This window comes from Harpia harpyja, chromosome 1, assembly GCF_026419915.1.
Source record: "Harpia harpyja isolate bHarHar1 chromosome 1, bHarHar1 primary haplotype, whole genome shotgun sequence".
Taxonomy (NCBI): domain Eukaryota; kingdom Metazoa; phylum Chordata; class Aves; order Accipitriformes; family Accipitridae; genus Harpia; species Harpia harpyja.
Window position 1 is genome coordinate 87,163,284 of NC_068940.1, and position 17,887 is coordinate 87,181,170.

The following is a 17,887-nucleotide window of genomic DNA, read 5'->3' on the forward strand; positions in this document are numbered from 1 at the left end:
AATACATAGGTGATGTTATTTTCTTTTTTCTTTTTATCTTTGTCAAGCACATAGTTTGGAATAGAAGAAGTGTTTTATCTATTCATTGTATCTTATCTTATTTTTGTACATTAAGTCTTCAAAATGCCACGTAAAATTAGGAAGTAGCAATCAGATTCTTCCTGAGAGTAGGATTTTATTTCAGATATAATCCAAAGCCAACTGGTTTCATAGATTTCTTTGCAAACCTAGTACAGATATTTGAAAGGCAACATTTAAAATGTCCCTATAACTAGCTCTACAGCACTTTGTAGACTCTTTTCAATTATTATTTAGGTTGTTATCTTTGCCAAACAGATGAATTTCTGAAGCAAAGTAACACGACAGAAAATAACAGCAGCTGGTGCTATTTTATGTAGAAGTAGCTACTGTGGCTGGAGTATGTCCCATCTCCAATGTTCAGGATAGGGACAGATTCTTACACTTTCTCCGCGTGAGGTGTCTGCATCTCTGCATCTGGTCACAATGCAGTTGCCTCAGACCAGAAAACTGCTTTGCATTCACTGAACCACGTGGGATGGATCCTAGATATCTAGCCCTGAGAGATTCAGGCACACTGACGTGTCAGCAACATGCTCATAAAATCTGCATAATTCAGTACCTCACTCCCCATCCTTCATCGTTTTTCCACTACTGGCTCCAGACTCCCTCTTAGAGGTGCCCGTTTCTTCCTTGCCTGTGAAGCAGCCGTTACCTCCCTGCTTAGGAGGGCCAGAAAACAGCAAATGCAGCCAGGAGTGAAGATGCAGTGCCAAGGACATCACTTGAGCATTGGTCAGCCAAGGAAGAGATGAGGCAATTACAAGTGCAGTAGAGCAGAACACCTATATTGAAGTTCCTACATAACAAATTTTCATCTTTGTGAATCCTCCCACAGCCTAAGCCTGTGCATTTGTCTCCTAGATTGCAAGTGTAACAGCCTTTTTTTCCAGATTTTCCAGCTTTTTTTCATCATTACCTACAAACAACCCTGTTTTTCTTCAGTGATTCATGCTGTTGCATTGCACAAAATGTAACATATCTCGTAGCCCAGAGTCCAGCTGTTTTACTTTTAATGAGGGTTGTGTTTTGGTTTAGATTCTTTTTCACGTATCTTGAGTGAATGAAAATAGGAGAATGGAGGCAGGGAATGTGGGACCCACCAGTTTCAGAAAGATGAAGTTCACCAACAGTTTTTAATTTGCCCTTATTACTGCTGGGGAATCATTGCCTGGGAATACTTTCTAAAACTACTGCTATTTCTTTTGTAAATGTTACTTGCCATACAGGTAATTCTTAGGTATCAGAGAGACTGGGATTTTTTAAAATTTTTTTTCTTCTTTACTGCTATTTGTTTTAGAGTACAGAGGTGCTGTGAAATGGAGATGTTAAACAGGCTTTCAGCTAACTAACTTTTCTCTCACAAGCAGGTGACAGAAGTTTCTGAAAATAGGGCATAAGGGATTAGTACAAGAAAATATAACTATATGGGGAACTGAGAGTAGAAAAATAAGACCAATAAATGAATTATTTAAGTCTTTCTAAAAGGAAAAGAAGCAGCAAGGTACAAATCTTCAAAGGGAAAAAAGACCCATTAATTGGACTTGACAAAGTTTAAAATGTAAGCATTTTATGATATAGCCTTTCTGATACTTATTTGGTTACTTGAAACAGTTTGCCGGGGTTTAACACCAGCTGGCAATTAAGCACCGCACAGCCGCTCACTCACTCCCCCCTCCTGGTGGGATGAGGGAGAGAATCAGAAGGGTAAAAGTGAGAAAACTCATGGGTTGAGATAAAGACAGCTTAATAGGTAAAGCAAAAGCCATGCGTGCAAGCAAAGCAAACCAAGGAATTCATTCATCACTTCCCACTGGCAGGCAGATGTTCAGCCATCTCCAGGAAAGCAGGGGTCCATCATGCATAATGGTTACTTGGGACGTCTCTGAAGGTCTCCCTCTTCTTTCTTCTTCCCCCAGCTTTATATGCTGAGCGTGGTGTCATATGGTCTGGAATATCCCCGTGGTCAGTTGGGGTCAGCTGTCCCAGCTGTGTCCCCTCCCGGCTTCTTGTGCCCCCCCAGTCTCCTCGCTGGTGGGGTGGGGTGAGAAGCAGAGGCGGCCTTGACTCTGTGTAAGCACTGCTCAGCAGTAACTAAAACATCCCTGTGTTATCAACACTGTTTTCAGCACAAATCCAAAACATAGCCCCATAGTAGCTACTGTGAAGAAAATTAACTCTATCCCAGCCAAAACCAGCACATCCTCCACCCCTTATTCCATACCATTTACATCATGCTCACATCCCACTCTATCCAATACATTGTCATTACCCACCACCACCTTTCCCATCCTTTGATGTAATAGTCAAATATAGTCAAAGCTCCAGTCAATAGTCAAAGCTCCATTCAAAATGTGTATATATGTAGTCAAATACACAGTCAGTAGTCAAAGCTCAGTCAATAAAGTACTATTGTCAATAGTCAATATATATTGTCAATTGACTACAGTCAATAGTCAAAGCTTCATTCAAAATAACTTTTTTTCATTGGATTCATTGATGTCTGAGGTGGGAGTGGTGCATTATTTCGTAATGAGTTAGGCAGGGTGGGATAATTTCCTAGGAGTGTTTCATTGCTTCCGTTATTTAGTGTAACAATGGTAAAGCATAGCAGAGGTGCTTCACGCTGTGAGAGCTACAGCAGGCTGCTCGGAAGGCTTTCAAACATAAAGCTGGAAATATACACTGGAGTTCTGGGGAAGTATCTGCTGGAGTTCCTGGCTATGGCAAGAGGACTTCTTAAAATCAGAGATATAGAAGGAGCTGATGATTGCATCTTTGTGAACTTTCTGGAGGAGTTTTCAGCAGGTGTCTGAGCAATGGAGGGAGCTGTGTGAATGAGGAGAGGTTTGTCAATTTGGAAGCAGGCTGAAGAGATGAACATGAGGAGGTTGCTGAGCACTTTGTAGAAGGCTTAGCCTGTGGATCCCGTAAAGGAGTCTTGGCTTTGCTGTCTCTACCTTTCCTTCCTGGAATGAAAAATTGGAAAACATAGACTGGTATGGACTGTCAGCATTGAAAGAACCGAGCAGCCTGTCCTCACATCTGCAAACACATTAAAAGTAAAGCTCTCCCCACACAGTGCCCTCACCTGCTCCCCCATCCCAGCACGCCCTGCTGAGTGGGACTTCAAATGGTGAGAGAGAGCTCGCTCCAGCGGGGCACTGCGGTAACAGCCAAGCCTACACTGCAAGAGTCCTACGCTTGGGCTGCCGTTATAAACTCTTCTGTCTGTCATACAACACCTCTTTGGATAGATCACCACAGGTCATGAGCAGTTTTGCATAAATTAAGGGTAGCACACAGACCAGTGCTTGTCAGTAATTACATGTCTATATTAAACTTGTAAATTAAAGTGATGCTTGGAAAACTCATCGTAATGTTTTGTCATATAGCAAAATCACAGTGAGGGAAATCTTTGGAAATTTGTTTTTAGTTTGAAGCTTGCAGTCAAATTGCTAAAGGCTAACTGATGCCTGTTAGAGCCAAGTAATTTTTTGAATCAGAATGCAAGGTGAGATTGCTGAAATGTTATTTCCTAACATGTCATGTTGAAGACTGTGTGTTTTGCACTGTTCTAAGAAATTGCTGTTGTTAATAATGGAGAACAGCTATTGAGGTAGTAGAAATAAAAGAAATATTAAAACATATTTTCCTTCTGTTTTTGTTCCCCTTGGGCTAGCAAGTGGGTTTTCTACAGCAAGTAAATAGGTAAGATTAATACTTTATTCAAGATGTAAACAGTTTTTTGATCACTTCTAAGAAGTCAAATAATTAGGAAAAAAATTACAGTAATGACTGAATTTAAAGTACCTATTGCCACTAGTGTTACTGACTTGGTCTGTGAACGTTGCTTCACCTCTCTGACCTATTTCCCTGTGTGAAAAATAGGGAGTAATGGTAGTTTAGAAACTGCTGAAAGAGCTAAGGCTGACAGATGCCGTAGAGATGCTATGGGGATTTTAAATCTAATCTGTGTGTTCCTTCCTAAGACATCACTAGTCCAAGAGATGTTGCTCCCTCCTCCTCTATCTCTGTTCTTGTATCATCATGTGCATGTTGGGACTGTTGTTGCGTTAAAGCATAATGAAGTTTGGCAAAAAATAAACCCCCTTGCATTCCAGCTTGTCCTCAGATGTCAGAGGGGCTGGGGGCAGCTAGGTTTAAGTTTCAAGTGGTGACCAATTCAACGCTGTAAGTCTGATCACGTTCAATATGTTGAGCTATCACAATGACAGATGCACTAATAGCGTACTGCACTCTCAGCTTAGCCGCGTTCAATGCACTAGAATTACCAGACTTAGGGAGTTTGGTTGCATTAACAAACTAGCACGGCTAGATTAATGAGCAGCGCAAATCATTAAAGCAACAGTACAGGTTCCTTTGGATTGCCAGTGATAAATATGCTGTCTGCAAAGCATGTGCAAATAATAATACAGTCAACTACAAGCACAATAAATTATGGAAAAACTCCATAGAGATTTCTAAGTTTCCCAGGGAAGCACTCGGTATAACTGAGGGTTCGAATCTTACCCAATAGGCATCCCTATCAGGGAGAAGAGAGGTTCAGCCTGTTGACTGATCCCAGAAGTCAGCAATGTCATCCTGAGTTGTCTATGATGGTATCTTCCCTAGCATTCCTCCTTTCTTAAGCCCTTTTATATTTTTTTATTTTTTAGGTGGAGCTTGGGTGACTTTAGTCCTATATACCTGTATTATGATTGGTGTAAAATCTTCTCGCTTTACTTTTAAAGGTAAATGCTAGAGAAAATTCAGAGTGCCTGCTCAGTGAGGGATGGTCACACCTTGGAGGTGGGTAGCTTTTGGGATGGAGGTGTGTTTTGGTATTATAATGAGATTATAATGAGCAAAGTTCCATGTCAGTACTCCAGAATGGGGCACTTATGATATAAATCAGAAGTAGCGCAGTAGGTTGACAGAACCCCCATTGTTTCACCTCCTTGCTTCAGTAGATTCAATGCAGGGACCTTCCATTCTTGTTCCAGCAGTTCCAGTTCCCCATCCCTGTGGTGATATCACAGAGCCTGGCTGCGGTGTCTCCACTCTGCTCCACCCTCCATGTTGTTTCTCTTAGAGTCAGCATACCAGGCTCCCACGGTGTTGCTAATATCTAAGGTTGCAGGTTATGTTGCTTAGGGAATTATTATGGAACAGATTCCTTGCATATCCACCACATTCCACCCTGGAGGTTTACCTTCCCTTAAGCAGGGGGGATGGGACATATCAACAAGTCACCTCCAGCAATCATTCCCCAGACTGTAAATTCAATTTTTCTGAAAAAAGTAAGAGAACTCCACATTCCAAATGGGAATCTAGTTGAATCTATTGCGTAGTTCTGTCTGAGAAAGGCTGTTGAGATGTCCCAGAAACCCTGGACAAATGCAAGCTGTCCTAGTAGCTCTAACAAAACTGCAGGTAACTTGTGGGTCACGTTTAGTGAAACTGTGACATTTGGAAGCTCTGTCAAACAACTGTGACATCTCAGCAGCTAAGGAAGATGTTTGCAGTCCAGATTCTGTGTGTTGATGCCGTTCCCATGCTGCTTTCTGTTTATCTTTTCCATTTGCTTTTGATCAGCATTTCCTGCAACTCTGATCTTTCCCAACAGACTCTTCTTCAAGATCACACGAGCAATAGTATGCCAGTCCATGGTACACCATGGTTGTAGAATTAACATATGTTGTGCTTTGACCTGTTTATAGGTAGAAAGTGGTTACAAATTACCCTGTGTATCTACTGACCTGTTCTAGAACCAGTGATCTGCCTGAATAAAATTGTTAAATTGTTAATATTAAACCAGTAGTTGTCATATTCTCTACTGGAGAGAAAGCTCACTCCTCTAATTGCTCAAGTCTGTAGTGAAAATGCCTGGGAAAAAAAGAATTATTAGATTTATACATTCAGTCTTCCCCAGGCTACAATTGCTTTTTTCTTCTCAGAATCAATTGTTGAAACCCCTACATCACCACTGCTGTTAATAAAACTTAGTCATCATTTCAGTAGGCATTGAATAGGCTTTTAATTTTCATTCTGTTAATTTATAAAGAAATTAATTCTCAGTCCTGCTGTTTGCAGTTAAAGATGTAACGTTGGTCAAATCTCAAACAGTTTACATCCGCCCTTCTGTCCCAGAGACGTTCCCCAAAGTTTGATGTGGGAGGTTTTACAGACTTGACAGGATGCTTATCCCAAGGCTTTCTTGGACATTTCAGAGCCAAAAGGAAAAATCCTTGGAAGCTCTTTATTTCTTTCTTCCTCTGCCTTGATATGTACAGCACAGGTTTACTTTATTGCAAAGTGAGCCACTGGATATGAAACATAATAATTAACTCCATTCCCTGCCTTCACTGTCATGCCAGCTTAGCCCTCCACCTTCCTGCTTGAACCTGCCTGGGAAGCAGTTAAAGGTCTGACCTGCTCCCTTCGATATCCAAGTCCTGCTCGTGGTTAGGCTGTGGCAGCCGCAATGAGCCAGACAGAAGCACCGGGCACACATCCTTCTCCTCTCAGAGCCAGAGGAAGAGGTGACACTTGTAACAGGAACATCCCTCGTCTTTGCAGGTTGGATGCTGTCCTGGTCCTCAGATGTTCACGACATCCAGTAACATCCAGTAGCATAATGCCTCTCTCTTCAGTCTTCAGATCGTGACACAAAATCAATGAGAGGATTGATTGCAAAGCTAGTCCTGTTAAAAGTTACTTTCGTTTATTTTTTTTCTCATGAAGAGAGAGAGGTGCCCATGAGCATTCTTACTGGCTTAATGAACTGCTGAAAATTTTCAACCAACATGACACTAAAATTACTTTTTCTTCATGATGATAGGAGAAAATAACTCTTAATAGCATGCTCTTGCTATAACTCTCTGCATCTTGAGCTTACACTACAGGTATTTTTCCAAAAATGGCATCACCTATGTATTAGAAAAAGAGAAACCCAAGGTGGCTTAACAAAACAACTTTCCTGTACTTGGCAAGTTTCAGCTTTCTTGTCTACTTTTAATAGACACTACTGCATTAGATCAGTCAAAGGCATCACAGGAAGGCACAAAGAACTGAAAGAATTTTCAGGTACCGATATTAGACTATGATACAGGTTTTATACCCTCATTACTGTAACAAGAAAAGAGAAAAATCAAAGCTGTATAACATTTCTGGAAACATAGAGGAAAAAGAAATAGATAAATGTTATTTATTAAACATATTACCACCAAATATTAATATATGTTGCCTAGATGACAGGAAATGTCAACAAAAATTAACTAGAGCTGATATTTTCTTCCATTATACATTTCCAAATGGATTAATATTCTTGTTTCTTGAATTAGTAGGGAAGTTACTGTGAACAAAAAGAAAATAATTATACTTCTTAGTTGTGGACTTACTCAGGAAATGTATGTCAGCTGCTCCTCTTTGACTAATGTCTACCCTGTTATTTCTTAAAATAATAAATTATGGAAAAAGAAATGTATGCTTGGTATGTTACAGATCTGACTTACCTCTCCTGTTTGAATAAAAATGTCTCATTTGAAAACAATGGAGCTGAGCTTTCTTCTTCTCATTACACACACTGTGTAAAGAAATAAAATTATATGTGTTTCTTCTGATGTCTGCTTAGACCATACCTTCGCTAAAATAGAGAGAGGTTTAGCCTTAGCTTATTTTGTATCACACGATAGGGAGTATCAGGCAATAATATATTCTGTGAGAACTACAGCCCAGATCTTATCTTGATGAACCTGTATTTATCAGAGACTCCTGAAAAATTCTTTTTGCCTGTTCAAATAGAAAATAATTTTTCTTTACTTAGAATTAACATATTTCTTCTGCGGGTCACTGTACTTGCTTTGTTGGGTTGGAATACTCCTTTAAGTGAGTGCAGCCCAGTGTGGAAGAGGAGGTGAACCCCCCGCTCGGAGCAGGCTTGGGAGGGGGTCAATCCCCCTTCTTGGAAAAGGAGTGAACTTTATTTTTAGAAGTCATGGACTACATTTGTGAAGTTAAGCTTAAATTGCTTCTTACATTTCTTAGGCTTATTTTTTTCTAAGAAAGAGAACTATCCCAAACCACTTCAACTGTGCTAGCAATGGCAGTGCTCTCTGCAGCGTGCTGCTGATGGATCACTGGAAAACTGGTGTTTGCACAATGATTGGGCAGTAGGTGTCCCCGAGGCCATTTAAAAAAAAACCCCACACGATGAAATTTGTTATTTCACCCAGAAGCTTGAAAAATGAGAAAGAATACAGTGTTTTGCATAAGTATTTGCTCTTGCTTGTTTCAGCCTCTTTTTAGTGGGTTTAGGAATATGCTTAAGGCAACTGTGCTCATTAGACCCACAGTTACACCACACACACACATAAATCAAAGTATCATTGTGACGAAAACTTGTCAGTTAAAAACCAGTTGGACAATTTCAGCTGCTGCAACTGTGTCCTTCTGGTAATGGATTTTCTTCCTCAGAATTTTCACCAATTTGAAAGTTTTCCTTTTTATTTGCTAATACTAACATAAACCAGAGTTTGCTACTGATTCTTCAGTAAAAACAGTTAAACTGACCTCATAGAAAGGACTATTACTTATGGTAATGTGTAAGACTATTTTTTCCTTTTTATGTTTTTTCCTCTGGTTTCTAATAGCTATTACTTGGAGCAAATCTCAGTCTTAAAGATGTCTTCAGAGTGCTGTGATTCAAAAAATAAACATCTATTTCAGCAAAACACAAAGTTCTCTCTGCAGGTAATGGTTATGTGCTATCTGAAACCCAGAGGGCAATATCTCTGCAGTTTTATCTATCTTTCAGCCCACACTTTTAAGACCCAGGCGTGAGGGGGTAGCAAACTTCTGCAGAAATGGGAAATGTCAAGCACTGCTGATCTGTGACTAGCATGAGTTTTAGAACAACTGAAATTTTCACTCTCATTCCATCCATCCTTACTTGCAACTGCACTCTTTGGGCATTAACAACTCTGCAACAAACGGGATAAATGAATCCACACAAACAGCAAAAATGCCTGGTAGACATCGTGGATGAGATTCATCAATCTGAAATTTAGACATTTAAATATTGTTGTTAACAGTTAAGCTAGTTACACTATACTCCTTCTGCAGTCATCTAAAAGAACTAGAATGTGATTCACTTGACCTGTGTTAGATGTCAATATTAGGATGACATGACTGTTGCCCGGCCCTCCTATGACTATACCTACTAGCTGTCACTTGAAGGTAATCGTGGGTGATTAGCTCAGGTGTAGACATTTATACTAAATCAGATGAATCCCATCCTATACCATCATTGTTTTTTTGAAATCAATATCTGATTGAAAGGGATGCATTTTTGGTGCTTTTCGTTTAGTTTATCAATAGGTAGGCTTAAAAAGATGCTTTGTTTACTGCATTTGTGTACAATTCATACGTATTCAAAGATTTTTTTTTTAAAGGAGGAAATAATGATCCTTTTACAAGGAATAATATTTGCCTAAGGTAGGTGAGGGCATCTTGAAATGCTCATGCTGTACTGATATGTACTACAGAAAATTCAAGGAAGTAAATAAATATACTAAAAGCTCATGATTTGAAATGGAAAGCCTACAATTCTGCAACTGCAAATCAATGCATAGAGCATTTCTGTATGCCTGATTTACAAGTACGGGTTTTATTAAAACAGAGAACTAACTAATAAATATTCTCTTAACAGTGCAAGATATTGGTACTAAACCAGAAAATTTGATAACTGCTCTGTCAGTCTGCTTTGGTACCATTAGGGGATACATTTAACAGGTGTGTGTTCATAACTAAAATGAAGAATAAAGTAAAAGTAATTGAAATGGAATTCTCTTCTTTTATGCCTTTGGCATCATAGGTATAAATCACACCTTGTTAGGTGATTGTCCATTCAAAATAGCATTGCAAACAATCTCTAAATCTTCAGTGATCACTTCTTCACTACCTTTGAAATTTTATCATGTGCTGACAATAATTATCAAAGCAAACAGTCACTAATCCTACACATCACTCCTCTGGCATATCTGCTTGTCTCAATGAAGGTAGAAAGGGAATTAATCTGGAACTCCAAGCTCAGTTTTTCACTGCTACCACCCACCCTCAAAATAACCCCCCTGAAATAAATCTTAAGACCTATTTATCACCACTTTTATGATCTATCTTTTAAATATGCCTGAAACAAAAGCTGCACACATGCACCATGGTAAGATGCAAGTGCTAAAAGATGTATGTCTTTGGTCAAGCTTTGTAAGATTGTTTCTAACACAAGCAAATGGTGATAATTAAAAGTGTAAAGGTAATAGTGAAGAGAACATTTCTCCTGACGGCTTGCTTAAATATTAGACGAAAAGGTTTGTAAATCCAGTTTAGCAAAACTTCAATGAAAGGTATAAAATCTGAAAAGAAGAGTAAAAGGTCTGAAACTCAGGTGTTATAAATCATCAGTATGTTGTAAGTATCACAGTGTTTGATACAGCGGTCCAGCTCTGTTGTCTTCAGTGTATGAATGGGAATGAACAAAATTATAAGCATTCATTTTGGATGCATCTCTAAAGCTGAATTAAGTCCTTAACGCTGAATATAGCCTCCATCTACTGGTGTGCGGCTCACTAACCAGCGCAAAAGCCTCAGTGCTGTGGAAACCTGTTGGCGCATGGTGCCAGTGGAGAAGGGACTGTCATTTGTCCTCTGAGGTCTCAACTGCTGCTCTGAAGATAGAGGACTTGCTGCTCACTACATCATCCAATATAAATATGAATCAAAGGCCCACAAAGATGCTAGAGCAAAATCATACCTATTGCAGCTTCTGGTAAGATCATCAATAGTAGATGACCAACTCCTTAAAATACTGTCCAATAAATTACATCTGTGGCTAAAAGAATCTTCCTCAAGTTCTAGATCGCTAATTGGCAATGCTGAGGTTTGTATTTGCCTAGCAATTATCTTATACTTTTGTCATTTTCTTCTGCAGTAATTTGCAGCTGACTATTCTTTTTCACTCTTTCTTTTACTATTTCTTGCTTATAAGTCATTTCTCTGTAGTTTGCATGGGTGTAGAAGAGATAAATTAATAATTTTTTTTCTTGCATTAAGGGGCAGCATAATCTCTCTGATTCTTTTTACTCATGGAGGCTTCTATTCACAGCAGATTTTAATAATCCTTTTGAAGCCCCTGAATTTCCATGTTCTATAAAGTCTAGTCTACTTTTTATTTCATGCCGTCATGCTTAATCTTTTTACTGCTAAAAATTTTTCCACTTTGGTAATGGGCATGTCAGTCTTCATCACACCAATATATATTAGCTCTCATCTCCTGTGCTCATGATTGACTTATCATAGTTTCTTCTTTTTATCTTGTAAGCAATCTGCCTTTTCCACTTTCAATCATATATAAAACCATTTGGCTATTTTTATCTTGAATTTAATCACTGGATGGGATAGCTGGCAGATTATGATAGCTCAGTTTTTCATTTGATGACATTGCATTTTAGAGAACTGAAGAACTAAAAATAATGTTGTTGTTCTCCATAGAAATATACCCATATGAAAAAGAGAAAGTGGGCTGAAACTTAGAACAACGTTTGGTCCTTGGAAATGCATCCAGAAATGTAAAACAATTTTGCAATAAGATAAAGAAAAACTATGGTTTGTCCTGTTATTTTTCCATCATTCATGTAAAAATCTGATGGGCCGTACAAAAAATTTTTGATTGTCTTCTCATTCAGATGGGAAATGTTTAGTTTTCCTCACATTTTTTGCTTCCTTGATGTATTAAATATTTCTTCTTCTTTTTTAAGACTGATTTTGTAAAGAAACAAGACTTACATATTCACACTGCCAGCTAAATTCAGTTGCCAAAGCATTCAGTGTCATTTTCAATACCTTAACACTGCCCATTTGGCTTCTAGCTGTCACTCCAAAAGGGAATGGAGCCCAATAGGTCCTGCATCACATCCGCTAGTCCTGTGTGGGTACTGTGGGTGCTCAGGGTGTAAAAATGGCACTAGTGACCAGTGTTTAAGCAGCTGATTCCCCTACCGTCTGTTCACTTGTCAGTTCTTGCCTAATAACTTCCGAGCCTATTTCTTTTCTGACAATTTGGCGGAGTGATGAAAACCTGATAGGTACCACCTTTTGTATGGCTTCTGTGAAAACCATCATCCAGGTAGAAGAGAGTCCCCCCCACCAAAGGAAAGCAGTCCTCGAAGGGCAGCTTTGGTCAGCCTGTATGCATGGGGTGGCCTGGCAGCACCTGGGTGCTCCTCATCAGCTTGAGCCAATGGCTGGTGGGGGCACAGGCAGGAGCTGGGGGGGGGGCTTGCAAGACTTCAAATCAAGTCCTTCTACTGAAGCCAGTGGGATATCAGCTCCACTCAGGAAATCCTACTGAATTCAAGGACTATGGTTTGTCTGAAGATGAATGAATAAAGTTATTCTTAAAGAAATCTTCCTTGAGATATGTGGTCAGAATTGATTTCCCGCCTCTAAATTTTTTCTCACTTCAAATGTTGTATGAGAGGGTAACTAACTGTAGCACACAGAATACATCCAAATGTGATCTTAAATTGCAGTCTGATCACAACATGTGCATCCACATTTTCCTTTTTCATACATTTTCTTTTTACAGATGCACTTCTCATTTGCTTTTATTTCATTTTCTTTTAATGATTTTTCTCTAGTACATGTTCATGCTCTCTATTGCTCTTCCCGAATGGAATGCCTAAATCTGCTTGCTGTAATTTACACAGTAATCTGAGGCACCAAAGCATTATTTTGCTAGCTACGCTTCGGGTTTTTTCTGCCCTCTGCTCTGGGCCTGCTATCAGTTCCTATTAAGCAGCTTGTGAAATACTCTACCACATAGTGGTCTTAAGTTTCAGGTAGCATACAAGAATACTTTTTACCCCTTGTCAACAGCACAGTTTCAATGTTCTCAGACTTAAACTCAATGTAATACTGGTGATAATACATTGCATAGTGGAAAGCTTGCAATTACTTTCTGTACAACAAATACTTCTTATGCAAGAATTAGCAATAATTTCTTGTTACTGTGCCTGTATTACAGAGAGAGATGTATTCAACTTTATGGTTTTGAAGGACTGTAATGTTTATCCTGAAACCTATTTTCAACACATAAATTTAAATCTTTGATCCCGTTGCAAAATATGCCATAAGTATTGATCTGAACAGCTCGCTGTTTGCACAGAACACTGGAAAATTCAGCGGTGAGACCACTTGTTTGGTCCTTCTTCCACTTTAATGTGACCATGTATTGTGTTTCATTGGCTGCTAGCAAACCAGAAGATTAATTTCAGGTGTTTGACTGCAAACTTTTATAGATTTAAAATTTCTCAATATGGCCCTTTTTAAATCTGTAATGGAATCTAGAAACATTTTCATTGGATTTAAGGGGAGTTGGGCAACATTCCAAATGCATCCTTTTATTCGTTCCTTAAATAGTTTCTCTCTAACAATAACTATACACTATGTCTTAGAAAATATGGGAATTAATGCACAAATACAATATAACTGATTTCTGTAATGATACTGGAAATGTAAAGGGCACTATAGAGGGACTAGTTTGATCATCCAGCTAAGATTTCTTGCACGCTTTGCTGGAAGTCAAAGGATTATTTGATTATTAGTGGGTGGATTAATCCGGCCTGTACTTCTTGGATTATTTTTGAACTTATTGCAGACTTTTGTACTTTACAAAAAATGAAGTGCTTGGTAGAAATTTGGGTTACATTCCTAGAAAAATTCTTACATGGAAACATGCAGCAAAATACACATGAAGCTTTGCATTTTCAGCTTTGGCATAGCTGGTTTTATGTTTCAGTGTTGAAGTTATTAGCCAAAAAGCTTTTTTCTAATTAGATAATGAGCCAATAAATTATTAGTTTGCACTTTTTCCAGAGAGTAATGGTAGCATTATACGCTAATCCTGTTTACATATTGCCCTGTGTGTCTGCCATTTGGAACAAGGGCTTTCTGTTATCACTCAATAGTCTCATGATGTTATATTTAGCAGTAAAGACAAAGAAGGAAGTTTAAAAGGCTTTTAACAGCATTTCACTCAAACCCCTGGTTTCTATGCCAGTGTTTATAACGTGAAATGAAAATATAGTTTTGTTTTAGTAAAAGTCCTTAGACTAGAAATACATTTCATGCTAGAAAAGAAAGTTGCTTGTACTGAAACAATTGGTAGCTGTCTGTTGTCTGACAACTGGCTTGCAGCCAATGGGCCCTTGGTGAAACTTTTGGGTGCAGAATGTCAGTTAGGTGGCTTTTCTCTCTTTTGCAAAAATAAAACATTTTCTACCGGTGTTTATGGCTCTAGTTCCTTCACTTACTGTGAACTGGGCTCCCACAGTACTATAGGACCTTGCCTATAATTGCTTAGGTGAATTTTGGCACAGCCCTCATATATGCTTTGTCTCTGTATTCGACGATGCAAGTTCATCTAATTTTTGAAAGAAAGAAAAGGAGGGTAGCTTGCAAGTGCTTTAGTTGAAGAGGATGTTTCTTTAGCTGTGCAGGTATATCTCCTGATGTGCTGGATGGAGTTTCTGATAATATTTGATGCCAATGCTTTTGATTTAAAAATATATTATCCATATGAAAAATGGGTTGGAATGTATTTTCTGACTTTGAAGTCACTTATTACAGTAAGGTGTGAATTCAGTGTTGATGCTGCTCGAAGCAGTAGGTTGCATTAGATGACTAGCCTATCATCAAGGGAAGCCAGTAGAAGCGTTTCTTTTGGATTTTAGCAAAGATTCTGATACTGACTCTCACAGTATCCTTCTGGACAAAATGTCCAGCACACAGCTACACAAATCCATAATACATTGGGTGAGCAATTGGCTGATGGGTTGGGCTCAAAGAGTTTTAGTAAATGGGGTTACATCAGCCTGGCAGCCAGTCACCAGTGGGGTTCCCCAGGGCTCAGTTTTAGGGCCAGTGCTCTCTAATGCTTTTATAAATGATCTTACATTGAGTAAGTGTGCCGATGATACTAAACCAGGAGGAGCTGTGAACTCTCTCAAGGGTAGAGAGGCCTTAGGGAGAGATCTGGATAGACTAGAGAGCTGAGCAATCACCAACCGTATGAAATTTAACAGGAGCAAGTGCCCAATTCTGCACCTGGGACGGGGTAATTCTGGTTATACATACAAATTGGGGTACGAGAGGCTGGAGAGCAGCCCCGTGGAAAGACATCTGGGGGTTTGGGTTGATGGCAAGTTGAATATGAATCAACAGTGTGCCCTGGCAGCAAAAAGGGCCAACCATGTCCTGGGGTGCATCAAGTGTTTCACTGAGAAGTTACTAGGACTCCACCTTTACTTAAAGGGAGGAGGGGAGCAGTTTGCCTAAAAAAAACAGAAGAGAAGCGGCTCTTGAAGTCTCTTGCATTCTTTTAGGACATTTTTAAAAAACCATCTAGAATACAGAAGTGGAAAAAGCCAGTAAAACAAAAATGAAGGTGGAAATGGAAGGACCATATACTGTTATTTCTATCAACAATTTAGTTTAAGTCCATTAGTGTAAGAATTCAAAAAGTTCTTTTTTTTTTTCAAATCAGCTGAGTCACCCTCAGATGCATGGATCTTATCTCTCTCTCTCTTAGTTAGTGGTTAGATATTCCATTTAGTCCTTTAACCTATGCCCTCAACTTTAAACTGCAGTAATCAATATATTGCCAAGCTGAAGCGTGAGTACTTAAAAATCAGCGTGAATAGTCTGAGTGCCATGAGGTTTAAAACAAAAAGACATACTTAATAAACTCATATCATTGTGTTTGCCTTCAATGTTTTGATCTGTTTCAAGTTACTCAGTTTTATCACCTTTAATGAAGGAATAGAAGTGTATTTATTTTCTTACTTTTAAATGGAATTTACTGGAATTCACACTTGATTCCCTAACAGACTAACCCTAAGTGTTGCCAGAGTTATGACAAAATTTGGAAGTTGATAAAGGAAGAAAACTCAATGTTTGTTTGTTTGGTTTTTATTCCAAGAAGCTATAAGAAAAAAAAAAATATTTCAAGAGTCAGCCCCTGGGCCATTGATATCCTGTTATGTCTGACAAGGGTGTAGGATAATGGTTTCTGAAACCACTGTGCTTTTTGAAAATAGGTATTAGAAAATAAATGATGGAGCAAAAACTCTTTAAGGACATAACCTTTTCTATACTAAGTTGTATAAGATTGTGATTAATAGTTTCATTGCTTATATGTAAAATTAGCTTTATGAAATACCGTTGTAACATCAGAATAATCCTAAATGCTGAATTATGAAGTGTCTTGTGACAGAGGCCTCTAGGAATTTCCTACAGTGGTATGCACAGCAGCAGCTAGAATGTTACTTCTGAGACTCAAGTTTTCTACCATGCCTTCACATATTCCACTCATTTAAGTATGAAGTTCGGAATTACAACATGTTTTGCACAAAGGCATGCTCTTCTAATTAGGAACAGATGAGGAACTGATTAGGAACAACTACTATTTTCTCCTTTGTGTAACTACATAACTATAGTAGCACAAAAATACTTCTTTGCCTCATGACAAACAGTGCTGTTGATTCTCAAGTATGTGCAGTCATTTTACATAAACTTGTCTTGATCTTTAATGAGAACCAAAAGGGAAAAGAATGTATTCAACAAAAAGAAAATATGGCTAACTTGGCAGCGTGCAGGTACTGAATCTCTGTTCTCTTTCTTTCCAAGAGAAAATGATTGATGTGGCATGGCGTGGACTCAGCACAGCTGCTGTAGCTTGGCCTACATCAGTTCCCTCTGAAGACAGGAATAGCGGGTTCACTCTAGCCACGGGCTGCACAGTTCTCTGAAGTGAGTGTTCATGAAAGCATTCAGAAATCAAAAAGGGAATAAATTAGTTAGCTGGTATGGAACTCATTTAGCATTAAGGTTGCAAGAGAAAAGATGGTCAAAAAAACTGATGGGAAATGTGTAAGTCAAGTTCATGCAGAACTATCTACGCATTTTATTTTAATCTCTCTCCCCTTCTTTATTTTGTATTTTCCTTGATCCTACCTGAAATTGGCTGTATAGAATTAGACTAAAAATTGCACCCACGTATCTTCTTTATCATAAGGAATAGTAACAGATCCCCATGAAGGAGTCAGAGAGCTGAGCAAGTATGAGGTGGCATTTCCCTCCTATGCTCCTCCAGTTTCCAGCAACCTTCAGGTCTTTGAAAGTTATCCTGCTTTCCAGTATGTTTCCACCTAGATTATTAAAGTTTCCATGAACTGACATATGTAAAGCAGATGTTGACCAGGAACGTGTTTGACTCTCTGGAGTTCATTCTTACCTCTTGTAGACAGTGTCTACTACCGTCCTTTTCTACAATCCTGAGTGTCTTTGATGCTCCTCAGTTACAGCTCTCCCCAGCAGTAGAGCTGGAATGAGGTTCAGGCCTCATACTGGGCTGAAAAAAACAGAAGAAGGATGAAGTACAGGCAGTTTTTGAACAAACAGGAGAAAGATGAGCTTACTGAGAAAAGAAGCTGCAGGAAGTCAGAGAGAAGAAGGGATAAGACTTCCCATGTCCTGTGTTATATCGGGTATCCTGTACAATCATTTTAAAAGAAAATAGGTCAGACTAGTGATTTAACTGCAGTTTAAGAAAGGGTGAAGACTTATGAATACCAGAGATGGTATTCCCTCTTGGGTCAAATACTAGGATTATTTTAATAAGAGAAGCAGAAGTTTAGTATCAAATTAATACTTATTCATCATTCTATATTAGCATATTAAAACCAATAAT